Here is a 27,652-nt window from a genome sequence, read left to right as displayed (position 1 = left end):
TGGCTCTTTCATTGATATATTGAGGAACCAATGAGATAGAGAGGATGGTAAAAAAGGTGGAGCAGTTACATTATTCATCAGGGATAATGTCACATCTGCACTCAGAAGATAAAATGGAGAACTCATCCATTGAGACAATATGGGCACAGCTCAAAATTAAGTTGGGTACATTCACTGTCTGGTAGGATTATTCTATGGGCCTACCAACAGCCACCAAGACATTGAGGAACAAATATATAGGCAGTTTATGGAAAGACGCAGGAACAACAGAGTTGTCTTACTGAGTGACTTTAACTTTCCCAATATTGACTGGAGCTCCCTTAGAGCAAGAGGCTTAGATGGGACAGAATTTGTTAAGTGCATCTAAGGGAGTTTCTCAAAACAACAGCATGCAATAGTCCTGCTGGAGGAGGTGCCATATTGGACCTTATATTCATTAGTGAGCTTGGCCAGGTGTCTGACCTTTCGCTGTGAGACCATATTAGAAAAAAGTGATCTTCGTTTTTAAGATAACTATGAATAAGGATAAATCAGGACCACGCAGGAAGTTACTAAATTGGGGCAGGACAAATTATGTCAATATTAGGTATGAGCTAGGGAGTAGATCCCATGCACCTTAATCTTCTGGGTGAGCTCACCACAAGAAACCTTGATGAAAGCCTTACTAAAATACTTGTAGGCAACATCCACTCCTCTCCCTTCATCAAATACCTTCGTCACCTCCTCAAAAAATTCAATCAAGTTAGTAAGATATGACTTGCCCTGCACAAACCCATACTGATGGTCCCTAATTATCTCATGCTTTTCCAAACATGTGTAAATCCTATCCCTAAGAATTCTCCTCAATAGCTTCTGAACCACCAGTGTGAGACTCACCTGTCTGTAGTTTCCTGGATTATCCCTATTTCCCTTCTTGAACAGAGGACCAACATTAACCACTTACCAGTCCTCCAGTACCCTTCAAGTGCCTAGCAAGGATACAAAGACCTTGGTCAAGGCCCTCACAATCTCCTCTCTTGCCTCTCTCAATAACCTGGGGTAGATACCATTTGGGCCTGGGGACATATTCACCTTAATGCTTTTCAAGACATCCAACACCACTTCTTCCTTGATCTCAAAAAGTCTTAGCATATTAGCATGCTCCACACTAATCGCACTATTCTCCATAACTTTCTCCTGGGTGAATTTCGAGGCAAAGTGCTCATTTAGTATCTTGCCCACATCCTCTGCCTCCAAGCACAAGTTCCCTCCCTTATCCTCAAGTGGTCAACCTTCTCCTTAGTTATCCTCCTGTTTTAAATGCATACAATGCCTTAGGATTCTCTCTGTTCCCATGTGTCAAAGTCATTTCATGACCCCTTCTTGCTGTCTCAATTCCCTGTTTGATTTCTTGCCTGCTTTTTTAATATTCCCCATGGGCCTTGTCCAATTTTAGTTTCCAAAGTTGGGAGGACCTGTTATCAGGTCAGTCCACATTTGATATGTGAGTGTTGTTTAAAGACCTTCTGATTAGTCTTCAGGACCGGCATGTTCCAGTAAGGAGGAAGGACAAGGATGGCAAGGCTGGATAATAAGGGAGGTTGTGAATTTGGTCAAGAAGGGAAGAAAAAGCACATGGCAGATATAGGAAGCTAAAATGCCAAGAGAACCGAGGAGAAGGATATAGAGGATGATGAGATTAGTGTGGAGCATGCTGATAAGCTAGGACTTTTGAGATCTAGGTAGAAGTGGTGTTGGGCCTCTTGAAGAGAATTAAAGTAGCTAAGTCCCCAGAGTCCAATGGTATCTATCCCAGGATATCGAGAGAGACAAAAGAAGAGATTGCTGGGGCCTTGAACAAAATCTTTGTATCCTTTGGAGCAATGGGAGAGGCCCTGGAGGTCTGGCGAGTAGCTCATGTTTTTTTCTTTGATCAAGAAATAAAATAGGAATAATCTATGAAAGTATTGATTGGTAGGTCTCACATCAGTGGTTGGGAAGCATTGAAGAGAATTCTTAAGGATAGAGTTTACATGCATTTTGTAAAGCATAGTCTGATTAGAGACTGTCAGCATGGCTTTGTGCAGGGCAGGTCATGTCTTACTAATTTTATTGAATTTTTCAAGAAGGTAGTGAAGGCGAATGATGAGGGTAGAGCAGTGGATTTTGTTTACATAGATTTTAGTAAGATTTTCAACAAGGTCCCTCACAATAGGCCCCGTTCAGAAGATTAAGATGTATGGGATCCACAGTAACTCGGTCATATGGATTCAGAATAGAAGAAGAAAGTTGTGGCAGAAGGGTGATTTTCTGGCTGGAGATTCGTGACTACTAGTATTCCACAGGGATCCGTACTGGGACCTCTGCTGTTTGTAATATATAAATGGCTTGGATGAAATTATAGATGGGTGGTCTAGTAAGTTTGCAGATCACACACTGTGGAGTTGTGCATGGTATAGAAAATCATCAAAGGATACAGTCCGATAGAGATCAGATGCAGATATGGGTAGAGAAGTGGCAGATGGAGTTTATTCTGGGCAGGTGTGAGGTGCTGCACTTTAAGAGATTGAATGTTAAGGAAAAGTATACAGGTAATGACAAGACCCTGAACAGTATTGATGTACAGCAGGATCCTGGGGTTGAAGCCCACAGCTCCTTGAAAGTGGCCACACAAGTAGTTAGGGTGATAAAGAAGGCATATGGCATGCTTGCCTTTATTGGCAGAGTCAGTATGATTTATAAAAGAGAAGCCATGCTTAACAAGTCCAGTTGAATTTTTCAAGATATCATTAACAAAGGGGAGCCAGTGGTTATGGCTTACATAGACTTTCAGAATGCTTTTGCGAGGGTCCCACATAGGAGATTGGCATGTAAAATGTAAAACGTATGTGATTTAGGGTAGTATACTGACATGGATATAGAACTGGTTAGCAGTCAGCTAACACAGTGTGGGAAAAATCAGTCATATTTCCAAGTGACAAGCAGTGACTAGTGTAATACTCTAGGCATCAGTGTCAGGACCCTAGCTGTTTACAATGTATATTAATTATATAGATTAGGAACTAAATGTAATATCACCATGTTTGTTGGTGACACAAAGCTGAGTGGGAGGGTGTACTATGAGGAGGATGCAGTATTGTTTTAGTGTGATTTGGATAAGTTGAGTATGTAGGCAAATGCATGGAAAATGAAATATAATGTGGATAAATGTGAGATTATTTGTTTTGGTATCAAAAACAGGCAGGCAGATTATTATTTGAATGCAGCAGATTAGAAAAAGGAGAGTTACAATGAAACTGGGTATCCTTGTTTACTAGTCACTGAAGGTAAACATGCACTTGCAGAAGACAGTGAAGAAGGCAAAGATATGTAGGCCTTTATAGTGAGAGGATTTGAGTACAAGAGCAAGGATATCTTGTTGCAATTGCACAGGGCCTTTGTGAGACCATACCTGGAGTATTTAGTGAAGTTTTGGTCGTCTTATCTGATGAAGAATGTTTTGGCTATGGCAGGCATGCAGAGTGCAGCAAAGATTTGCCAGACTGATTCCTGGATGGTAAGATGGACTTGTGAAGAAAGACCCCGATCAGTTCAGACTATATCCACTGGAGTTTAGAAGATGGGGATGGATCTCCTGGAAACCCACAAAATTCTAACAGGACTAGACAGGATAAACTCAAAAGATGACCAAGGAGTCCAGAACCAGGGTCACAGTTTACTAATCCATTGTCAGTCATTTAGGACTGAGTTGACAAGAATTTATTTCACCAGATAGCAGTGAGCCTGTGGAATTCTCTGCCACAGAAAACACTTGAGGCCAACACACAAATATTTTCAAGAAGCAGTTATATATTGTTCTTAGGGCTAAAGGGTTCAAAGGGTCTGGGAAGAAAGCAGAACTGGGACATTGTGAAGGATGATCAACCGTGATAATTTTGAATGCCGAGCAGGCTCAAAGAGACGAACTGCCTACTCTTCCTACTATTTTCAATGTTTCTATGCACAAAAAACTTGGTATTCAGTGGCTTTATTCTTTTAGTAAGCACTAAAGTTTGTCAACTTAAAACAGAAAGTTATTGCTTGCTAGCTAGATCTTAACTTCATTTTGTTGGTCTGATCGAAGCTCATCTGAATACTCTAATAGGGAAGCACGTGAAGAGAAGATTAACTGATGTTTATGAATTGCTTTTATTTTGGTGAGTCTTAACTCTTGGTACTTTTTGAAAATAAACCTAACTCACTTCTAAATTCAATTTTACTGAATACTCTATTTACTATTTTGACTTCAATAAAACAGCTAAAATTGTACATTTAATATTATCTACAATATTATTATTCACATTATATTCCTAACTTAGTGACATGGTTTAATAACAACAGATTGTTGTCTGTTGATTCAGTGAATCTTGCATTAACTAATTGATATGACAATAGTATTAAATTAGTTGCAGTGTTATTCATTCTGTATTAACTGTTCAATTTATTTTGAAAATAGACAACACATACATGATGTACTACTTTTAGGTAATGAATTTTACTAAATGAATGATCGTATCTAAAGTAAAATGCATTTTTAACAGAGGGCTATGAATACAATGTATCATCCTTGCATTAAAATAAGACTATAAGACATAGGAGCAGAAATCAGGCCATACGGCCCATCGAGTCTGCTCCGCCATTCAAACATGGCTGATAAGTTCTTAATCCCATTCTCCCGCTTTTTCCCTGTAACCCTTGATCCCCTTGCTAATCGAGGACCTATGTATCTCAGTCTTAAATGTACTCAATGACAATGACCTGGCCTCCACAGCCTTCTGTGGCAGTGAATTCCATAGATTCATCTCTCTCTGGCTGAAGAAGTTTCTCCTCATCTCCGTTCTAATAGGTCTTCCCTTTAGTCTAAGGCTGTGCCCTCAGATCCTAGTCTCTCCTACAAATGAAAACACCTTCCCAACACTCACCCTGTCCAGGCCATTCAGTATTCTGTAAGTTTCAATTAGACCCTGCCCCCCAACTTATAAACTCCAATGAGTATAGTCCCAGAGTCCTCAAACGTTCCTCATATGTTGAGCTTTTCATTCCTGGGACCATTATTGTGAACCTCCTCTGAACCCACTCCAGGGCCAATACACCCTTCCTGAGATATGGGGCCCAAAACTGCACACAATATTCCAAATGTGACCTGACCTGTGTCTTAGAAAGCCTCAGTAGTACATCCCTGCCTTTATATTCAAGTTCTCTCAAAATAAATGCCAACATTGCATTTGCCTTCCTAACTACTGACTCAGCCTGCAAGTTTACCTTGAGAGAATCCTGGACTAGAATTTCCAAGTCTCTTTACTATTCAGACTTCTGAATTTTCTCTCCATTTAGAAAATAGTCCATGCTTCTATTCTTCTTACCAAAGTGCATGACCTCACACTTCCCCACGTTGTACTCCATCAGCTACTTCCCTGCCCAATCTCTTAACCTGTCCAAATCCTTCTGCATCCTCCCCACCTCAATACAACCTGTCCCTCTATCTATGTTTGTATCGTCTGCAAACCTGGCCAGAATGCCCTCAGCTCCTTTATCTAGATCATTTTAATATATAAAGTGAAAAGTTGTGGTCCCAACACCGACCCTTGCAGAACACTACTTCTCACCGGCTGCCATCCTGAGAAAGACTCTTTTTTTATCCCCACTCTCTGCTTTCTGCCAGACAGCTGATCTTCTATCTATGCTAGCACCTTGCCTCTAACACCATGGGCCGTTATCTTACTTAGCAGCCTCCTGTGTGGCACCTTGTCAGAGGCCTTCTTGAAGTCTGGGTGGACAACATTCATTGGCTTTCCTTGGTCCACCTGCTTGTTACTTCGTCAAAAAATTCTAGCAGATTTGTCAGGCATGACTTCCCCTTGATCAAACTATGCTGACTTTGCCCTATTTTACCATACACTCCCAAATATTCAGATATCTCATCCTTTACAATGGACTCCCAAATCTGACCCACAACTGAGGTTAGGCTAATCGACTTGTAAGTTTCCGTCTTTTACCTTACTCCCTTTTTAAAAGGGGTGTCATAGGGATTTTTCCAGTCCTTTGGGACACTCCCTGACTTTAGCGATTCCTGAAAGATCTAATACTTCCACTAATGCTTCCACTATCTCTTCAGCAATCTACTTAAGAACTCGGGTGTAGTTCATCTGGTCCAGGTGATTTATCCACCTTCAGGCCAAACAGTTTTACTATCACCTTTTCCTTGGTGATGGCCACCACACTGAGCTCTGCCCCCTGACTCTGTCTTCAATTTTTGAGAAATTACTTGTGTCTTCCACCATGAAGACTGACACAAAGTAATTATTCAGTTCTTCAGCCATTTCCTTGTTCCCCTCTACTGTCTCCCCACTGTCATTTCCCAGTGTCCAATGTCCACTTTTGACTCTCATTTTGCCATTTTTTTACATCCAAAGAAACTCTTATAGTCTTCATATATATTCCTCGCTAGCTTACTCTCCTATTTAATCATCTCCCTCCTTTTTTTTGTTTTGTTGCCCTCTGTTGATCTTTGTAAGCTTCCCATTCCTCTGGTTTCCCACTGTCCTTCGCCACATTATATACTTTCTCTTTTGCTTTGATGCTACCCCTGACTTCCCTAGTCAGCTGTGGTTGCCTCATCCTCCCTGTACCATGCTTCTTTATCCTGGGGATGAATTTTTGTCGTGCCCCCAGAAATTCCTGCCATTGCTGCTCCACTGTCTTTCCTGCTGGGCTCCTTCCAGTCAATTCTGCCCAGCTCCTCCCTCATACCTGTGTAGCCACCTTTATTCAGCTATAATACTGTTACCTGTTATTCTGTCTTCTTCTCTAGGAGGAACCACAAAGGTGAAACAACCATTTCTGAAGAAGGGTCTAAACCTGAAACGTTAGCTTTCCTGCCCCTCTGATGCTACTTGGCCTGCTGTGTTCACCCAGCTCTGCCCCTTGTTATCTCTGAAAAAACCATAGTTGGAGTTGTGTACAAGTCTCCAAACAGTAGCCAGGACCTGGGGCGCAACATACACTAAGATATAGAGAAGACGTGTAAGAAAGGCCAAATCACAGTGGTCATGGGTGACTTCAACATGCAGGTGGACTGGGAAAATTATGTTGATAGTGGATTGCAAGAAAAAGAATTTGTGGAATGTCTACGAGATGGCTTTTTGGAGTAGCTTGTGGTGGAGCCTGCAAGGTAGTGATTTAGTGTTGTGCAGTGAGGCAGACTTGATAAGGGAGCTTAAGGTGAAGGAACTGTTAAGAGGCAGTGATCATTAGATGATAGAATTTACTGTGCAATTTGAGAGTAACTGACCAGATCTGAACTAAATCTACCAGGTGTGACTGCCTCCTGAAACATAGCATCCAGCTACTCTTCCTCACCACCCCCCCTCCCCCCCGCCCCCACAAACTTGTGCCACAGTGTTTGAAGCTCTGATTCAAGCTCATCAGCTCTGAGCTGAAGTTCTTCGAGCAACCAACATTTGCTGCAGCTGTGGTCACTGCAGTTTGTAATGGGATCAACCAGCTTTCGCATCATAAAGCTACAACACATCACCTGTCCAGCCATTCCTACTTAGTTAATTACTTTATTAATTTACATAATTTATTATAATGAATTAATTACATACGTTGGTGCTTCTTTCCTGGGTTATTTTTCAAATTTAGTGCAGATGTCTTAGCAGCCAATCAGGTCATAGCCTCCCTGTGACATTTTTTGCAGCTCGTGCCCTGAGCTCTAGTATTCTTATACTCACCTCTAGTCTATCTCAATTTTGTTTTAGTTTGGACATTAAACAATTTGAACTGGAAAGTTGTGTTCATAAATGAAAAAGCTTCATTAGTAAGCATTCAAAATCACCAACTTTATTATTATATGTGAAATGGGCATTATCAGGTGATTTAGTACTTCCTTGGCGCTATTTCTAAATGAGGATAGGATTATTCATGTGTCTGGACCAATGTTTCTCTCTTAATCAACAATATTAAGGCAGATTGTCTGTTTATTGCCTCATTGCAGTTTGCAGGGCCTGGCTTTGTGGAATTCGGCTCTTGTGTATTCTACATGCACTAATGACTTCAGGTGGAATTTTCAGATGTCTTGAATGGTGTGAGCATTGGCGAGACATTTGGGAGAATATGGCAGGAATGAAAAGTCCGATGCTTGATGTTGGGTTAAAAAAAAATTCGGATCTTCTCCTTGAGATTTTAATGGGTAGTTAAGAATCTTGCTAGTAAACGGAAAAGACTTTCTTTCCGCAAGGTTACATCTCATTATTAGCTAATCTCATTCACTTCATTTGTATGCAGTTTGCAGTTTTCTCTGACAGTAGTCAGAAACTAGACCACACCAATTCCTGTCTTGAAATTTAGAGCAGTTGCTTGGCAGCGGCAGCTGGCTGTTTGCTTCTCCAGTCCTCCATGTTCACCTTCATTCCGCGACATCTCACGGCATACTCCATGGGCAGCAACTGCCTCACCCTTTTGACACAGAAGTTGGCATCTCCAGAACACCAGCTTCATCATATCATTTTCACCAATCTTGAACTAACTCAGAAGAAACTTCAGCATTTTAATACAGCACTTTGGACTTCATGGATACCTAACAATGTAATGAACCTGCCAGATCACTCTGCAGAGGAATACACACCCATCTTATCTGTGTACACAGGTTGCATCTCAAGGGTCTCAGCCTGCTTTCTTAATGCTCACTTACTTTGCATTTAATTTGATGCTTACAGCATTTCTGGCTTGCCTTCCCTTTAGTAAAACTCCAAAGAAAAGGAAAGGATCTGATTTAGCAGAGGAGGGAATGGGATACTGCAGGAGTGTGGTAGGGAGTGTAGAGTGGAGTTTAACAAGTCACCACCATTCTGGATTCAGTGATGGATCAAAAGTCGTAGTGGGGGTGTGGTAGTGCGATAAGCTGGGGGTTGACCAGGAATATGGGGATATGAATAGTCCAAATAAAAGGAACAAGAGCAGTATTTCTGGCGAAACTCAGCAGACCTAGCAGCATCTGTGGGGAGAAAGCAGAAATCTAATAAAGTTCTGAGCTTTGAATAAGAACCACCAGGCTCAAAATGTTTACTGTGTTTTCTCCCTACAGGTGCTGCCAGAAATACTGAGTTTTGCCAGCAATTTCTGTTTTTGTTTCAGAACTCCAAAATGCACAGTTCTTTGTTTCATTTTAGAGTCAAATAAAAGGTTTGGATTGGAATGCAGGAAACCTCAAAGCTGCTGGTGATGACAAGGACACAAAAGGGTACATGAAAGGTGAGAAAAAGGAAATCTTGATTTTCAGGCAGAGCTCACTCACTCAAGCAAAACTTGGAATGAGTGTCATTTTGTACCAATTTTTATTTGCACAATTAGGTGGAAAAATTTCAGCCAACATATTCACAATAGGCATAATAGGTTTTTCTTTTTTTGTGTGGGTAGAATGGACATGTTTGTGCTATGAGGCAGAATTTGGATGCCAATTGAGCATTGGAATCTCCCGTCTTTAAATAAATATGCATTCCCTTGTGATACATTATTGTTAGAAGGAACAATTGCCTCAAGAAATGTGCACTCCTGAATGATCACATAGTCTCATACACACACATGAAGTGCCCAGAAGTGTAGAATATGTGTGGAGAAAAGTACTCAAGGCACTCTGATCTTTTCACGAAAGTGCTCCAAGTTGGTTGTAGTCACGAACATAAGAGTTGAAGGACATATGAAATATTTTTCTGTACAGGATATTTTGCCACTTTTACTTCTATACTCCTTGGGGTGTATGAAGAGGCCGCTTAACTCTGACATAGTAGCCACATAACCAGGTCTTATAGCTAAAGTGACAGTCAGGCAGACATTTAATGATTTAAAGTACATATTTATTTGCAGAAGTGAAAGTATACTTAAACTGAAGTGTCACCTACATACCATTGGAACATTTCCTTTTTCCTCATCCTTCCACTACATCTAGGTGCAGCCCAGAGATCTGCAGATAGGATGGAACATTATCACTATTGAAGTCTGTTGGCTGGAAAGCTGTTGGCAGACACCCCAAGGCCATTTTTGAGTAGAGAGCCCATACATACTGAGAGTATTCTGCCCAGATGCAAGCTCATCTTTCACAGAGTTAGGAATTGCTGAAAAGGCCTGGCACCACTGCGGTGTCCTGTGAGGAGATGTCTGGGGACTCTGCGTGCGGTTCCTCCACTGTCTGGATGCCTGCTAGCGCCACCTTGTTTCTTTGAGAGGAAGGGGGCGCTTAGAGGAAGTCGAGGTCCCTCAGTCCCATCCCCCCTTCCTATTTGATGCTTGCATTTCATACCAGTATGGTATCTTATAATTGGTGAACACTGCCAGCCTTCGATCTAGCTTAACACATTACTGCAAAAAACCTGATTGCTGTTCCCATGATTGTTCATTGCATAAAGTCTAAGCTGGCCAAAACTATGGTGTCATCTTCTGCCTGGAGCTGTGCAGGTTCCAGGTCTCTGGATACCAGTGACCTGAGCTGGTTCCTCCTTGACTGGCTGTGGAGATGTGCCATTGATGTGCTCACTAGATTGTGTTCTCAAATCTAATCTAAAATAACTCATCAGGGTGGAAGTTTCTGAGCTGGTAGAGGGTTTTGTTGGTGTACCCTTTGAGGGATTTGTGTTTTCTTCCTCAAAGATGGAAGAAAAGCTGATGGAGCGAGGGACTGGCATCCTTGGGCTTGTGGCCTTGTGGATGCTGCTGGAACTGCACAAGACAAGGGAGACCATTTATTCTGTAATGGAGTAGAAGCTTGAGCATGTTAGGAATACTTTCATGGTGGTGGTGATGGGAGAGTAGCACAACACAGCACTGCACAATGAAGCTTTCCTGATTGTGTCAACATTGCAGAGTCGGCATCATCACATAAGTGATTTCAATCCTCCCCAACTATTCTGGGAATCTTTGCTTGCTATTGAGGTCACAAATGTTAGCCACTCTGCAACCTGTTTGGCAAAAGGGGGAATTGAATGTGATGAAAATAACTTGAAGAGCTATTAGTGACAGAGCAGGAACTGGCAAAGTGATGAGGTGTCCCCAAAAAAAGAGTCAGATGTGAAAAGGGGAAGGCCAGTTAGTAGTTTGGGGATATGTGAATGACAGTCATTGTGTGAGGATGCTGCATGCACGAGTGAGAGTGATAGACCATTTTCCATGTTTGGGGATATGTGTAGTGACAGAGTTAAAGTGAATGTGAGGTGGGATAGAGAAGGTTATGGTACTTAACATTGTACAGCACAGAAGGTCACTGATCTTCTTTGCACGTTGTTAAGCTTTTCTTTTCACATTGCAGACAACATCATCCTAGATTGCTATCTCTATACAGACTGGCAGTGTCTGGTCCCATTGCCTTCTTGGGCTGGAGAAAAGTGGACAATCCTTCTTTCCACCACGCATCCACATGGACCTCCAGTTCCCTTTCAGAGGAGTAGTGTGTTAGCTTCCTGCCATTTCTTCAGAATAGCAATGAAATAGCAGATTCTGTGTTTTTTGTTAAATTCATTTGTGGGACGTGGACATCACTGGCTGCCCAGCATTTCTTGTCCATCTCTAGATGCCCTTGAGAAGGTGGTGGTGAGCTGTCTTCTTGAACCGCTGCTTTCCTCCTGCTGTGGGATGACCCAAAATGCTATCGGGGAGGGAATTCCAGGATTTTGACCCAGTGACAGTGAAGGAATGGTGATATATTTCCAAGTCAGGATCGTGAGTGACTTAGAAGAGAGCTTGGAGGTGATGGTGTCCCATATATCTGCTGCCCTTCTCCTTCTAAATGGATGTGGTCGTGGGTTTGGAAGGTGCTGTCTGAGGATCTTTGGTGAATTTCTGCAATGCATCTTGTAGATAGGACACACAGCTGCTACTGAACGTCAGTGGGGGAGGAAGTGAATACTTGTAGATGTAGTGCCAGTCAAGCAAGCTGCTTTGTCCTGGATGGTGTCAAGCTTCTTGAGTGTTGTTGGGGCTGCACTCATCTAGGCAAGTGGAGAGTATTCCATCGTAGTCCTTACTTATGCCTTATAGATGGTGAACATCTTTGAAGATCCGCAGTATTCCCAGCATCTGGCCTACTCTTGTCACCACTCTGATAATATGTTGAGTCCAGTTGAGTTTCTGGTCAATGGTAGCCCCCAGTGGTGGATTCAGAGATGGTAACACAATTTGAATGTCAAGGGACGGTGGTTAGATTGTCTCTTATTGGTGATGGTCATAGCCTGGCATTTGTGTGGCACAGATGTCACTTGCCACTTGTCAGCCCAAGCCTAGATATTGTCCAGATCTTTTTGCGTGTGAACATGGACTGCTTCAGTATCTGAGGAGTCACGAATGGTGCTGAACATTGTGCAGTCATGAGCGAACATCCCCATTTCGGACCATATGATGGAGGGAAGGTCATTGATGAAGCAGCTGAAGATGGTTGGACCTAGGACGTTACCCTGAGGAACTCCTGCAGTGATGTTCTGGAGCCGAGATATTGACCTCCTACAACCACGACCACCTTTCTATGTGTCAGGTATGACTCCAACCACTGGAATGTTTGCCCCCGATACCCATTGATTCCAGTTTTGCCAGGGCTCCTTGATGCCACACTCTGTTGAATGCAACCTTGATATCAAGGGCTGTCACTCTCCCCTCGCCTCTGGAATTCAGCTCTTTTTCCATGTTTCAATCAAGGCTGTAATGAGATCAGGAGCTGAATGGCCCTGGCTGGAACCCAAACCGGGCATCACTGAGCAGGTGATTTCTGAGCAGGTCCTGCCTGATAGCACTGTTGATGACACCTTCCATCACTTTACTGACGATTGAGAGGAGACTGATAGATCAGTAATTAGCCTGGTTGGATTTGTCCTGCTTTTTATGTACAGGACATACTTCGGCAATTTTCTAAGTTGTCGGGTAGATACCAGTGTTGCAAGTGTACCGGAACAGCTTGGCTAGGGGAGCAGCAAGTTCTGGAGCGCAAGTCTTCGGACCTATTGCTGGAATATTGTCAGGGCCTATAGTCTTTGCAGTGTCCAGTGTCTCCAACCATTTCTTGATATCACATGGAGTGAATCGAATTGGTTGAAGATTGGTATCTTTAATGCTGGGGACGACTGGAGGAGACCGAGATGGATCATCCACTGGGCGCTTCTGGCTGAAGATTGCTGTGAATGCTTCAGCCTTATCTTTTGTACTGATCTGCTGGGCTCTTCCATCATTGAGGATGGGGTTATTTGCGGAGCCTCCTCCTCCAGTGAGTTGTTTAATTGCCCACCACCATTCACGACTGAATGTGGCAGGACTGCAGAGCTTAGATCTGATCTATTGGTTGTGGGATTGCTTAGCTCTGTCTATCACTGGCTGCTTATGCTCTTTGGCATGCAAGTAGTCCTGTTTTTGGTGACTTCACCAGGTTGATACTTCATCCTCAGGTATGCCTGGTGCTGTTCCTGGCATGCCCTCCTGCACTCTTCATTGAACCAGGGTTGATCCCCTGCCTTGATGGTAATGGTTGAGTGAGGGATATGCTGGGTCATGAGGTTACAGATTGTGCTGGATGTCAATTCTGTTGCTGTTGATGGCCCACAATGCCTCATACAAGGCCAATCTTGAGTTGCTAGATCTGTGTGAAGTCTGTCCCATTTAGCATGGTGATAGTGCCATACAACACGATGGAGGTCATTCTAAATCTGAAGATGGGACTTTGTCTCCAGAAGGACTGTGTGATGATCATCCTTACCAGTAGTAAGGATGAGGTCAAATATGTTTTTCCCTCTTGTTGGTTCCCTCACTACCTGCCACAGACCTAGATGAGCAGCTGTGTCCTATAGTACTGCTGCCGAGCCACTCTTGGTGGACATTGAAATCCCCCACCCAGAGTACATTTTGTGCCATTGCCATCCTCAGTGCTTTCTCCAAGTGTTGCTCAACATTTGAGGATTACTGATACATCAGCTGAGGGAGTAGGGTATGTGGTAATCAGCAGGAGGCTTCCTTGCCTGTGTTTAACTTGAATCCATGAGATTTCATTGACTCCAGTCCCACTGTTGAGGACCTCTATAGCAACTCCCTTCCACCTGTATACCACTGTTCCACCCCCTCTGCTGGATCTGTCCTGCTGATGAGACAGGACATAACCTGGGTTGGTGATGGTGATGTCTGGGACATTGTAACATACGATTCTGTGATAATGACTGTGTCAGGCTGTTGCTTGACTAGTCTGTGAGACAGCTGTCCCAACTTTGGCACTAACCCCCATATGTTAGTGAGGAGGACTTTGCCTGGTTGACGGGGTTGTTTCTGCTGTTGTCTTTTCTGGTGCCTAGGTCGATGCCAGGTGATTTGTCCAGTACTATTTCTTTGAGTCTTTGTAGCAATTGGTACATCTGAGTAGCTTGCTGGGCCATTTCAGAGGGCAGTTGAGAGTCAACCATATTGCTGTGTGTCTGGAGTCACATGTAGGCCAGATTAGGTGAGGGTGGCAGATTTCCTCCCCTGAAGGACATTAGTGAACCGGATGAGTTTTTTCTAACAATCGGCGAGGATTTCATGGTGACCAGTGGATTCTTAATTCCAGACTTGTTAAAAATTTCTACTCTATCACCTGCCGAGGTGGGATTCGAATCCATATCCCCAGGACATTAGCTGGGTTTCTGGAATAATCGTCGAGCGATAATACTACTAGGCCATTACCGAGGTGAATTCTTACCATTCTAAAATTAGAAATGCTCTGGAACTGGAATTTCAATATAGTGCCTGTGTTGTGAAAGACAGAAAATCCTGGTAGTGGCAAGTAATTCTGCCTCTGAACGCAGGGTTAAATGAGAAGGGTAGTGTGGAGCCTCATGCATAATGAATGAGGTGAGCAGAAGAAGATTGTCCAAGAAAAGCCACCATGTGGGAAACACCTTGAAACACCCTGAAAATGACACACGTAGCTAAAAAAAATTAAAAAGTTTAGCCCTTCATTTCAAAAGTGCTTCACTGCCTAACAAGAATATCTTGAAATCTTGTACGTTCTGTTTTAGTAATGTATGTGGTGCCTTTAAATTGAAGATAAGCTGAGAAACTGAAGACTGAGAATGAAGGAGGCTTTGTCAATGGTTGACATGGTTACAGCGGAACAGGAGGCCATCACCCTGTTGTGTTCATGCTTGGGCTACTCACATTTTTGCCTTTTCCTAAGTGTCTTTTTAAAAAATCTAGTGGTATTTCTTCAATTCCCTTTTAGAGACTATGATTATCTGTCTGAGAGTGTTCTGGAGGCAGATTCAATGTATTCTAGATGCTAATCACTCGCTGCATAAATAGGTCTTTCCCATGTCACATTACTTCTTTTGCCATTCCTTTTAAGCCAGTGTCTTCTGGCTCTTGAATTTTCTGCTACTAGGAGAGTTTTTCTTTATCTGCTTTCATAATTCCCTATTCCTCAAGATAGTAAATACCTCTCATCAAACCATCTGTCAACCTTAATGAGAGAACAGCCCCAAATATTACTGCACAGAATTGAAGTCTGTCATTTCTGGAAACATTCTCATGAAATATCTCTGCACTCTTTTTAAAGCCTTCACACACTTTCTAATGCGAAGTGTCCAGAATTTGACTCTATACTTCAGCTAAGGCTGAAAGTATTTTCTATAAGTTTGTCATAATTTCCTTATTCCTGTACTCTTATGCCTCTTTTTATTTAAAGACAAACAAATTATACCCTTTAAATCACTTTCTCAACCTGCACACCCATAATTAACAATTTGGGCACATATACCCCAGTTCTCTGTTTGTACACCCTTTCTAGAATTGTATTCTTCGTTCTATTTCCCCTTCTCATTCTTCCTACAAAAATATATTTCCTCCAACTTCTTTGCATTTATTTCATCTGCCACATACCCATCCATTCCACTTGCCATGTCTCTCCTTGTCCCTATTATGAATATGGAGCTTTAGGATTAAAAAAAAATCCATGGAGGTGAGTGTTAATGAGAGAATTACAAGGAAAAAGTTAAATTCTGCACTTCAAAAAGTAAATATTTTTAAAGCCTTTCATGAAGATTTGGAACTTGAAATTCCCTGGAGGTTCTGCCAGACACCTGCCATAACTCCATTGAACCCTCAGGAAAATCTGTGTGCCCTTTACAAATATTAAATAGTGGGCCAAGCAAGGGTCATGGTCTTCCTAAGCCTGGAGACCCTCTCCTGATCCACAGTTGGGGTCTTCTATAATACAGGTACACAATTTGTTGAATGAATGGAGAAGGTGCTATGTTTCGCGAGGGCTTCATCAGTGAGAGCCAGATCAGAGTTTAGATATAGACACCAAAAGAAATCAAAACATTTATTTTCAAATTCACAGTTTGTACCCGTTCTTTGAAGACAAAGATTAAAAACATAGGTGAAATCAGGGAAACTCCAGATAATCTGTTGCACTCTGTCTTGAGATTATATTGAGAATATCGAGGGAGGCAAATCTATCCTTGTACTGTGAACAGCAGCATTTATTAACTTTATATTGCATTCATAATTAGGTAAGAGAGGGCATTTTTAAAACCGTGCGAGCTGATCCTTGTTCCACTCGTGTCCCCTGTGTCAGCAGTCATTATTGATGATAATATATTATTCATTAGCAAAATGTGACTTATCCATTATCCCACATCTCACTCAAAATCTTTCATTCTGTCCCTTTTAAATCACTATCATTCAACCAATGACATTTAAATGCTAACATTTCTCTCAATAATTAGCCATCTGTCTCTCACTCTCACTCTCCTTCTCTCTCTCTTTCTCTCTCTCTCTCTCTCTTTCTCCCAAATCTGCTTTTGAACTTGTTCTCAGCTCACACTGGAGAAAGATGTGATGTTAGTGATTCACTTTCTGTTGGCACAAAGTAAGAATCTTGAGCAGGCTTGGTGTGCAATCTGATACAACCACTAGTCATGGGTCATAACTGTCACAATGATCAAAGATAATGGCAGTGAACAGAAATCACTGAAGGGTGGACTCAAGAGGCAAACCATCAGCACCTGGAGAAAGAAAAGAGAAAAACAGGAATGGAAGGTGCTGTAGTAAGTTCTCTTTGTACTCTTCTCTGTACCCCAGGGGGAATCTTCAACACCTGCTTTGGGATATGGACCATCTGCATCTCTCGCACTCTGTTTCATAGGAAGATCATAGAGGAATGACTGAATTCCATCTCTGGGGACAAGAGGACAGTTGCTGCAAAAGGTAAGACTCTGGGCAGTCCATCAATCTCTTAGAGTAGACATTTCAGTTGTAGGTAGTGGGGTACCTCTATTGAGAGCTCTTCTCATTTAATCCAAGCTGTGCATTCAGGAAATTAGGAGTGCTTTAGAGTGAAGGCAAGGCTGTTAAGCATTCATCCTCTGGCGTGGACATGAACAAGACTGGATCCATAAGAATTATTGGCTGGTTAATATGAGAAATGTGGAATTCTAAATGCCCTTGAACCTGTGAGGCTATATCTTGAATAATGACAAAACTCCTGACCAGTGGAATGTAAGAGACTGTGGAAAATCCCAATATTTTCCTTCCTCTAGGGTACCAACATTAAAATCTGAAGAAGGACAATCTGCTATGTATTCCTGAACAGGAGTATGATCTGAATAAGACACTTGTATGTTACCCTGAATTGTAAATTGAGGATCAATATGAAGCATCTCTGTATTATCAGGATGAATAAATTCTACATATACTATTGTGGCTGCAGGAAGGATTACCAGATGGATTTCGCTTGAGTCAAAAGGAGTGGGGCATCTGACTGGCTACTATTGTATGACATTTGAGTTCAGCTGGCCTGCGTATTGTTGTGTTAGTACTCTCTGCTTGTGTTGGTCAAAAGAGAGGACAAAGACTGCATGATGGTTGTTGGTTTCTATGCTGTTAAAACAGCATGACTAAATCTAGGACCTCCACTATCAAATCATTAGCTATGGTTACACCTCCCTTCTAGTGTGCTCTGTCATTAAAGAGTAAGTTTAGATCTTAAATGGTTACCTACAGTTGTTCATCTTCATGTCTAGTGCACTCTTGTTCTGCTGCCTCTAGCCTGTCCCAGAAAATAAATAGAAGATATAGAGAATTTGTTTGTGATCCTAAGGATAGCATGTCATTAAAATAGGGTACATCACTGGCAACTGATGCTGCTGAATAATGAAGGCTCAAGGTAAGTCAGTGTTCTCCATTTAGTAAGGAATATTATTGTTTAGTAGTAATGTGTAGAATATTTGTAAACCCATGTTTATCAAAGTGATTTGTGGCATGTAATTGCCCCATGACTTCCACTGAAATATCTCCTGTTTCTTGTAAGCAGAAGTTAAAGGCCGAAGAAAATATGCCTTACCACTATACAGTAATTGAAAAAATCGACACACTGGTCCTGCAACCTAATTAAAAATGAATTGCCTTGCTATTAACAAGCTGTCCGAACACCAGAGTCCTCTTTGTGTTCTGTAATCTCTCTCAGAAGAAAAATCATGTTTATGATTAGATTCTATTTCTTTAACAGAAATCAATTGTTGCAATTTATTCTTGCTATTTTATCCACCTGTTGGGCTGTACTGTTTCTCTTGCATGGTTCTGAAATATCTTCATTACCAACATGGTGCTGTATGTTAATGGCTGGACAGCTTTCTCTCTGATGGGAATGTTTCCCTCTGTATCGTGAACAACAGCAATGACGGTGGTTGTGCCTTCTTCCCATTGCTTCCACATTCTAAGTGGATTAGCTGTCCTGTGGGTTATTGAACTTGACAGACTCAGCTTTGAGCTCCCAGGAGAAATCTTTGACTCACTGAAGAAGGGATTTGTACTGTTTATGGACGTTGCCCTGCCAGTTTATTTCACCATTCTTGGACAATGTGAGATCCTCTCTGCAAAAGAAGAGTGGGAACCCCATCCAAATCACCAACTACAGTGTGGCCTTGCATAAGCTCATCTCAGAGGATTCCATAGACACTTGGCCAAATAATTGGCGATCAGTTCCTGGCTGTACCAATTAAACCAGTACAGTTGATAACTGCTTCACCTGAGAGTGAAGAGATAATGGGAACTGCAGATGCTGGAGATTCCAAGATAATAAAATGTGAGGCTGGATGAACACAGCAGGCCAAGCAGCATCTCAGGAGCATGCTGCTTGGCCTGCTGTGTTCATCCAGCCTCACATTTTATCACCTGAGAGTGAATTTGGTTTCAAGAGCCTTATAAAGATATCAATATACATTGCCATTTCTTCCATTATTCTGAGGAAGCCAAGAATTGCATGAGCAATGTTACCAATTTATGTATAAAAGCATGCTAACCTGACCTTTTAAAAAGTTTATAAGTAAGACCTCAGGTAATATGTTATCAGGTACAGTGTTGCCAATGGCTTACCTACTGAGAGACTGGGTCTGGGTCAATCTTGTGGTCCAAAGACTCCTAAGGGGTCATGAAAGGTGTGTCTAACTTCTCTGGGGGTTGGTTAGCTCAGTTGACTTGCCCCTTCCCTTGCAGTATAGAGTAGCACCAAGAGCATGGGTTCAGTTCCTATACCAGCAATGGCTAGTCTGAGGATTCTCCTTCTTCTCAAGCCATCTCTTTGCCTGAGGTCTGGTGACCTTCAGGTTAAATTACCACCAGTTGTCTGTTTTTAATGTGAGAGCAGAGCTTTTTTTTAAATCTACTTTCTTTATTTATCTACTTTCTGCAATTAAGCAAGTGTGTGAGTTAATTCATTTGTGTTTGATTGCTGCCAATTGACCTTTTGTTTGCCAGCCTCTGCAACTTGGAATAGGATGTTTCTCAGCATTCTCCCAGTACAGCATGCCTACAGCAAATGGTCTGTAAGTACAGACTGATCGATTTTGGTGTTCATTTCTGTTGCTGGCATCAACCAAATCTGATTGTGGTTTGCTGCTGCTGCTTTGAAAGGTCCTCAAGAATACGCCTTATGTTACTGATTGATGAGAACATTTTGAAGCAATTTGGATGAGCAGGAAGTTTTATCAAGCAGGTAGTCTACTGGAAGCCATGTAATAAGGATGATGTAGAGAGAGGCAAGTCGACCATGATACTAATGAACAGCAGCCTTTATTAACTATTTAAACAATATACATACATGAGTAAGACAGGACATTAATAGAACCCTGCAGTCTTGATTCTAGTTCCAATTGTGTCCCCTCTGTAAGCAGATATTACTGAAGACATGCATATATTGCTTTATAACTTAATGGTACTTCGATTGATTGTAATAAGGACAGCCAGGTGGCCCTCATAGATTATGAATTCTCTGATTGGAACGGTTAATGTGTTCAAATGAGGGAGCCCTCGTTAAAACAGGAATGTCAGAGGCCCTATTGCCTGAGAGGTGGCTCTGAGGAAGCTGGACCAGTATCAAGTACTATGCACGTGTAAAGAAAGGGTGACTTGGTGTCAGATACCAGCCTTTGTGGAGTTATTTCAGTGGTAATGAGAGTAAAATATGTTCCTGAAGAAATTCATTCGTAACAGTCATCTTTGAATTAGGCAACATGCTGTGACTTGGGAAGCTTGATTTGATAGATCCTGCTGTCGAAGACTGGGTCCAGAATGTAGAAAGAATGCATTATTTTTTCTGGTCAATGACATTGCTTTTCATCTGCCCCAGTGAGTAATTCTGAGAGTTTGTGGACCCACAGCTTTTTTGGTTGTTAGGAGACTAACGTTCCCTGAGGCACCAGATACTAATACCTTTCAAGAATCATAGAATCCCTACAGAGCTGAAGCAGCCCATTTGTCTGTTGAATCCATATCAGCCCTCCAAAGATCATCCCACCCAGATGCAGGTCCAACTGACCCTATCCCTGTAACCCTGCATCTCCCATGGCCAATCAACCTAACCTGCACATCTTTGAACTGTAAGAAGAAACTGAAGCAAACACGCAGACTTGGGAAGACTGTGCCAACTAAACACAGACAGTTGCCCAAGGGTGGAATCATACCTAGGTCCTGGCACTGTGAAGTAGCAGTGCTGACCACTGAGCCACCATGCCATCCTAAGAGTTGATGGAACATTACAATCCTAAGCCTCCTCTAATTCTGAGACACTATTTGTTTTACTCGCTGATTCGAGAACCAGGGGAATCTGTGTCAGGATTTTTAACTATGTTATAGAAACATGTCCCTTTTGGTTTAACCCTTAATGAGATGCTGAGAGTCTGTTCAGTGTGTGGGATTAAGGATGTGCAAAAGTGCCTATGAGGGGAAACTCAACTGGACTTCAAACAGGCGCTACAACTGGCTTTATCATTGGAAAATGCACTAAGCAAGTTAAGGGTATTCCAATGGAAGTGGATAGACTTTCCCATCCAACTGAGTTTGGGGAGCATCACTTGAGTGCCAGCAATCAAGTAACCTCACTGAGGAAATATCCTGAACAGAGGGACTCTAGATCAGCCCACAGCAAAACTCGAAAACAAAGTCAAGCCTTAGCATGTGGTGGAACCTTTCTTCAGGATCTGGACTAGTAAGCTGTTGTAGTTGCTGCAGGTTTGTGGACTCGAGACAGCAGAAGAGTCCCACTAGATCTAAATTGAGTAAGAGAATTCATAGGCCAGGATGCAGAAAAACGTACTTCCTGGAAGTTCCACCTACATCTGGTTTGGAACAGTTAAATTGCATGGCAACATCCAAATCAGAATGAATCGAAATAAACATCTGGTTAAATGGTCACCTGTTTCTAATGGAGTTTGACACTGGCGTGACTGTGTTGGTGATCACAGAACCAGTGTTTAAAAAATTCACTCTGGACTCCAACCCTTAAGCTTGCACAAGACCTTGGCTAAACTGAGAACCTATATTGGGGAAGCTTTACAGGTCAAGGGTTCAGCTTTGGTTCCGGTCTCTTACGAGAAGCAGCTGGTTCAGTTACCACTGATTGTAGTAAAAGGCTCGGGTCCAAACTTAATGGGGTGAAATTGGTTGAGCAAGATTCATCCAGATTGGCTCAACATTTTTAGGTAGAAAATACCTGCCTGAAGGATGCCCTAATCAGATATTGTTTGGGAAAGTCTAGAGCCTATCAAAGGAGCCAAGGCCACATTGCACACTCCTGCAAGTCCTGCTCAGTGCTGTTTGCCCTGCAGGCAAAGGTAGAGACAAAAAGCAGAAGGCTGGAAAGCAATGGAATCATCAAATCAGTACAGTTTGTGGAATGGGTAGCAACAGTCGTACTGATTAGTGAAGCCCAATGCGTCAGTTCACCTTTGCGGGAATTTTGAACAAGCAGTGAACAGTTTTTGCAGCTGGATGAATACCTAATACCTTGCATAGAGGATGTATATGTACAGCTGGCAGGGGTCTGTCATTCACGAAGCAGGACATGAGCCATGCATATTTGCAATTGCAATTAGATGAGGATTCTTAGAAGTATGCCAGAGTTAATACCCATAAGGGTTTGAGCCAATATAGAAGACTGCCTTTTGTGGTGTTGTCAGCCTGTGCAATTTTTCAGCAGCTGATTGAGAACATTTCACAAGTTCTATCCCAGGTTGCCATTTATCTAGATGACATGGTAGTAACAGGAAAGACTATTAAGGAACACGTAGAGAATCTGGACATAGTCATTAGATGTTTCTCCCAGGTGGGCATATGCCTTAGAAGGAGATAAATGTGTGTTCCAGGCACACCAAGTGACCTACTTTGGCTAAAGAGTCAACAAGACCATCTTGCACCCATTAGAAGATAAAGTGAGGGCAGTCAAAGGTGCTGGGCTCCAATGTCTATATCGGAGCTTAGGTGTTTTCTTGGGCTCATGGTTTATTATGGAAAGTTCATAAACGACGTGGCACCTTTTACATCGACTCCTAAAAAAAAAAGGGTCAACCATGGAAATGATCACATCGCCAAGCCATAGCTTTCAGGGAATTGAAGAAACCGTTATCATCCTCTAAGGTGTAGGCACGCTCCCAAGTGAAATCTGGTATTGACATGTGATACCTCCCCATATGGCATCAGGGTAGTATTAGATCATAGGTGGCTCAATGGAAAGGAACATGGAAAAGCATATGCATCCAGGACTTTGGCTAATGCAGAGTGTAAATATGCCAAGATAGGGAAGGAAGGTTTGGCAGCTATGTTTAGAGTCAGGAAGTTCCACCAAAAGGGATGGCACGGTGGCTCAGTAGTTAGCACTGCTGCCTCAGCGTCAGGGGCCTAGGTTCGATTCCACCCTCGGGCCACTGTCTGTGTGGAGTTTGCATGTTCCCCGTGTGTTTGCGTGGATTTCCTCCAGGTGCTCCAGTTTCCTTCCGCAGTCCAAAGATATGCAGGTTAGGTGGATTGGCCGTGCTAAATTGCCTGTAGTGTTCAGGGATGTGTAGATTAGGTGGATTATAGGGTGATGAGTCTGGGTGGAATGCTGCAAGGGTCACTGTGAACTTGTTAGGCCAAAGGGCCTGTTCCCACAGTGTAGGGATTCTATGATCTATGATTCTATGAAAAACTTTATGGTTTTAAGAATAATGGATGACTAACCCCTGTTACTTAAAGAGGACGAGACAATGCTGCCTGTAGCTTCAGTTTGAATTCAGTGGTAGGTTGTAATACTAGGTGCCTGCAATTGCAAGTTGGAACACCATCCGGGAGGCCAAGTAGCGAATGCAGATGCATTGAGCCACCTCCCACCATCAGTGTTACTGCCCCTGGAAAAGTCTGTAATGTTTTAACTTTTCTGGATACACTTTCACTTACAGCTGACAGTGTCAGACTTTGGACACAGAAAGATCTGGTCCAGGCAAAACTGAAATAGCTGGTGATGATGGGGGAAACCAGAACTGAAACCTTTTCAGACCCGGCAAGACCAGATCATAGAAGAGGATGACATATTGTTATGGAGAGCAACAGTGATTGCTCCCAGCAAAGGTTGCTGCCAAATACCTGCTGAAGTCCATTGGGTCATCCAGGATTTTCCAAAATGAATATGTTGATGAGGATTTATGTCTGGTGACCAGGATAGGATGCAGACATTAGCCATGTTAATGGGGCAGTGCCCAGAATGCCAAAAAGGACAAAAATTACTGTCAGCAGCTTCCTCACACTCCTGAGAATGGCCAGGTAAACCCTGGGCTCAGTTACACATCTAGTATGCAGGTCTTTTCAGGTTTGAATGTTCTTAGTCATTGTGGACGCCCACTCAGAGTGCCTCGATGTGCATAGAGTTCATTTGTCAAACACACGGATGATAAAGAAGAACTTCATGCATCTTTTGCAATACACAGAATCTTGGAAGTGTTGGTCACAGATAACCAGCTATCATTTACCAGCAAGGAGTTTTAGTATTTCCTAAAGTCAAATGGTATTCAGCATATAAGGATCACTTCAGACTGTCCATCATTCCAAGGTCTAGGAGAAAGAACAGTCCAAACTTTTGAACGCAGCTTAAAGAAACAACTTACAATTTTACTATGTACCAAAGTATCCCTGTTCTTATTTGATTATCAGACCACCCCATCATGCAATTATAGTGTTAGCTACCACAGAGTTGCTAATGGCAAGAAGACCCTCAAGCGGGTTAAATCTGATCTTCTTGGAACCTGTGGGACAGGGTAAAAGGACATTAGCAATGCCAGTTCTGGATACAAGATTCAACTATGTGAGAGAGACAGTTTACTTCATGGGATGAAGTTTGGCGTAGGAACCACGGGAATAGTGGTGCATGGGTAAGATGCATGGTCAGTGAGCGGTCAGGTACAGTAACACTAAAAGTTTGGGTAGGTGCAATGATCCACATGAAAGCTGCAACTTGCAATCAGTGTGAGAGCAAATGATGCCTGCTTCTTGGAACAGTTGGGAACACTATTGGAACCTGTGGCTTCTCCCTGTCCAAGTATGGAGAAGCCCTCAGAATCTGAGATGGACACGGTGGATGCCGCTGCCTTGACACCATTGCCACCTGATGAAGAGAATGAATTTCTGCCAAGACATACCAAGCGCAAGAGGCGAGCTGCTGTGTATTATACACTGCCTGTATCTGAGGCAGAGCTAGCGGAACCTAACCTGGTCCTAGAATGCCCCAGCAGGAGCTGCAAAAATAAAGAAGCGGCCTATGCTCTTGGAATCAGCAGAAAGTAGGGGGAATGCAGTGATTGTAATGAAGTCAGCTAGGTCAATCTTTATCGAATATAAGTTCGCTGATTGGGGCTGTTTATCTGGTCCAATCAGGGACCCGTGGCTGACACATAAGAACAGGAGTGTCAGACATGCTGTCTTAGAGCTGGCTCTGAGGGAGCTAGATCAGTGTCAGGGGCTTTCTGTGTGTAAATGTAGGGTGACTTGGTGTCAGGATACTTGAATTTGTGGAGTTATTTCAGCCATTATCCTACACACTGCGAAAAAGCTCATGGTTTATTATGCCTCCAGTGACCGTGTATTTTGGCGCGTATCAGTTAAATCATTACTCTTCCACGTTGATTTTCACTTGCAAGAAACTTTGAGGAAAGTGAGAGCACAGAATGTAGTCTGGGCAGGTATTGCAGTATTCACCGGAGGAGCGGTTTTGTTTTATCACCATACACTGAGCGAGTGGGTTTGGCTGCCAAACTGCATCTGCATTACTTTGTGAAGCGTTCTTCATGAGGAAATACTATGGTTGAATTCATCTACCAAGGATATGTTACAAACATTTTGGTGCCTGATAATTTTAGTCGGTGTAATTATTCCTGTGCTTATAAAATTCCAACACTTATGGGAGGTGTAAAAGGAGAGTTTTGCCTTCGGGAAAACCCAAAAAAAAGCATATGACTTTAAAAAGCAGCAAAAGTGTTGGGTGAAAGATTAATCTTGACATGTATTATTGGACAGGAGAAATTAAATGACAAATGCTGTAAGTCAGAAGGAAATGATGTGGTAAGTGAGAGAATAAAAGATGAGTTTAGACTAAATAGCAAAAACATTCCAACAGCTGCCATCTGAAATTTTTTTTTAATTGGGGCTGTTTATGTTTTGAAACTGTTGAATAGAGTCGAGAACACTACAAAGTATCTAATCTCAAACTTGAAGAGTTGACCCTAATCTTAAATTGAGCTTCATTGGAACACTGTTGAAGATCAACAATAGAGTGGAACTGGGGAGTAAATTAAAATGAAAAGGTCAGAGAAACTCATTTGATGTTGCAGTTTGAATTAAGGTCTTCTGCAAAATGGTCAGACTGCATTGTGAGAAGTGAATATAATACATAAAATTGAAAGAACTACAAGTGTAAGGGGCCGTAGATCTGAGAAGGAAAGATATAAAAGTGTATGTGTTCAATTTTCTGTGGTGTTGGAAGAAGTGGTATTTGGAGTGATAGTGTTAGGAACCAGGATATCACACAGGAAACATTGGACTTTCAAAGGGAAAATGAAAGGTAGATTTGGTGATGACTTCACAGGAGAAGAGATGACCAAGGATGGTCTTTTAAATGTGGACACTGGTGAGGACAAGGGGTACTTTATTATGGTTTTGTGAGGAAAGGAAAGGAGTGAGAGCAGTTGTGCCAGGACACCAAACACCTGCTAGATTTTTTAATGTTTTCCAGTTCTTAGAAAAGGTCATTGGCCCGAAACATTAATTCTGCTTTTTCTTTCCACAGTTGCTGCCTGGCCTGCAGCGTATTTTCAGTTCCTTCCTTCTTTTTCTATTTCGGTTTTTCAGAAACCTTTGGACTTTTGCATTAGTATTTCCCAGGCCCTATCAAATTTAATGTTAGAATCTAATTAATACATTTGCCTTCATTGCCGGACCTCAGTGATTCAGATTGTGAGATTTTTTTTTAATCTGAGTCAGAATGTTTACAGATTCAAGTCCTCCTTCAAAACAGGAGCACACAGGTTAACACTGAAGTGCAATCCTGAGAGAGTGTAGGAGGTGCTGTCTTTTGGATAAAATATTAAACAGAGCTTCCATTTTCCTTTTCATATGAATGTAAAATAATCTTCGGAAGTATTTTGAAGATGAGCACGAGGGTTATTGCTAGTGCACTGGCCAATGTTTATCTCTCAACTATGTTACAGAATATTGTGTAAAATTTGATCACTATTCTACTGACAATTGTGGAAGCTTGCTATGTACTTAATGGCTGATGCAGTTCCTACATTAGCATTTCTTTTCGTCAGTGACTACGTTTTGAAAGTGCTTCATTAGCTCCAAAACATTTTGGGAGATCACGTCGCCATGAAAGACAACATATAAATGTAGGTCTTTCTTTACCCTTGGTATTAGCATGTAGCCAGGGAGTGGAGAGGCAGTCACAAAGCAGGGTTTGGAAAGATCATGAAGGGAAATTGGAGACTGGAAGGAGTGAAAATTAGAAACTGCGGCGGCGGGGTGCAGGTGGTGGGGGAGGGTGGGGTGCGGGTGGAATTGGAGATAGAGCTGAGGGTATGATCTGGGAAAGACAGAAGAGAGAGACGGGAGAACCTGAGATGCTACATTGTTATGCCATATGTGGAGGGGTAGATTGGAAAGGTTGGCTTATCAAGATTGGAAGAGTTTGCTTGAGGATTAGTTGATATGCGAACAATTCTCTCTCCTCACTTACTGTGCCATGCTCTTTAAAATCTCTGCTATCAATCCTCCTTCAAAAATATTATTTTATTCCAGAAAGCCAGTTGGTGAGGAATGATGCTGGATCCATTCTTTA

General features: G+C 42.2%; 1 protein-coding gene across 11 annotated transcripts in view; it reads left to right on the top strand.

The window, feature by feature from the left end:
* The window catches only part of ppfia2 (PTPRF interacting protein alpha 2), a 418,215-nt gene that overhangs the window by 14,475 nt on the left and 376,088 nt on the right, over positions 1–27,652 (top strand). Inside the window, exon 2 of one of the 11 annotated variants that reach the window (XM_048548311.2) lies at positions 17,098–17,223. The exons of the other annotated variants lie outside the window; for them this stretch is intronic. The gene's annotated coding sequence lies outside the window, so the exon portion shown is untranslated. The remainder of the gene's footprint in view (positions 1–17,097; positions 17,224–27,652) is intronic. 11 annotated transcript variants of the gene reach the window in all.

This window comes from Stegostoma tigrinum, chromosome 18 (genome assembly GCF_030684315.1).
Source record: "Stegostoma tigrinum isolate sSteTig4 chromosome 18, sSteTig4.hap1, whole genome shotgun sequence".
NCBI classification, from domain to species: Eukaryota; Metazoa; Chordata; class Chondrichthyes; order Orectolobiformes; family Stegostomatidae; genus Stegostoma; species Stegostoma tigrinum.
The sequence above is the reverse complement of the archived record's forward strand: the minus strand, read 5'-3'. Positions and strand labels throughout refer to the sequence as shown.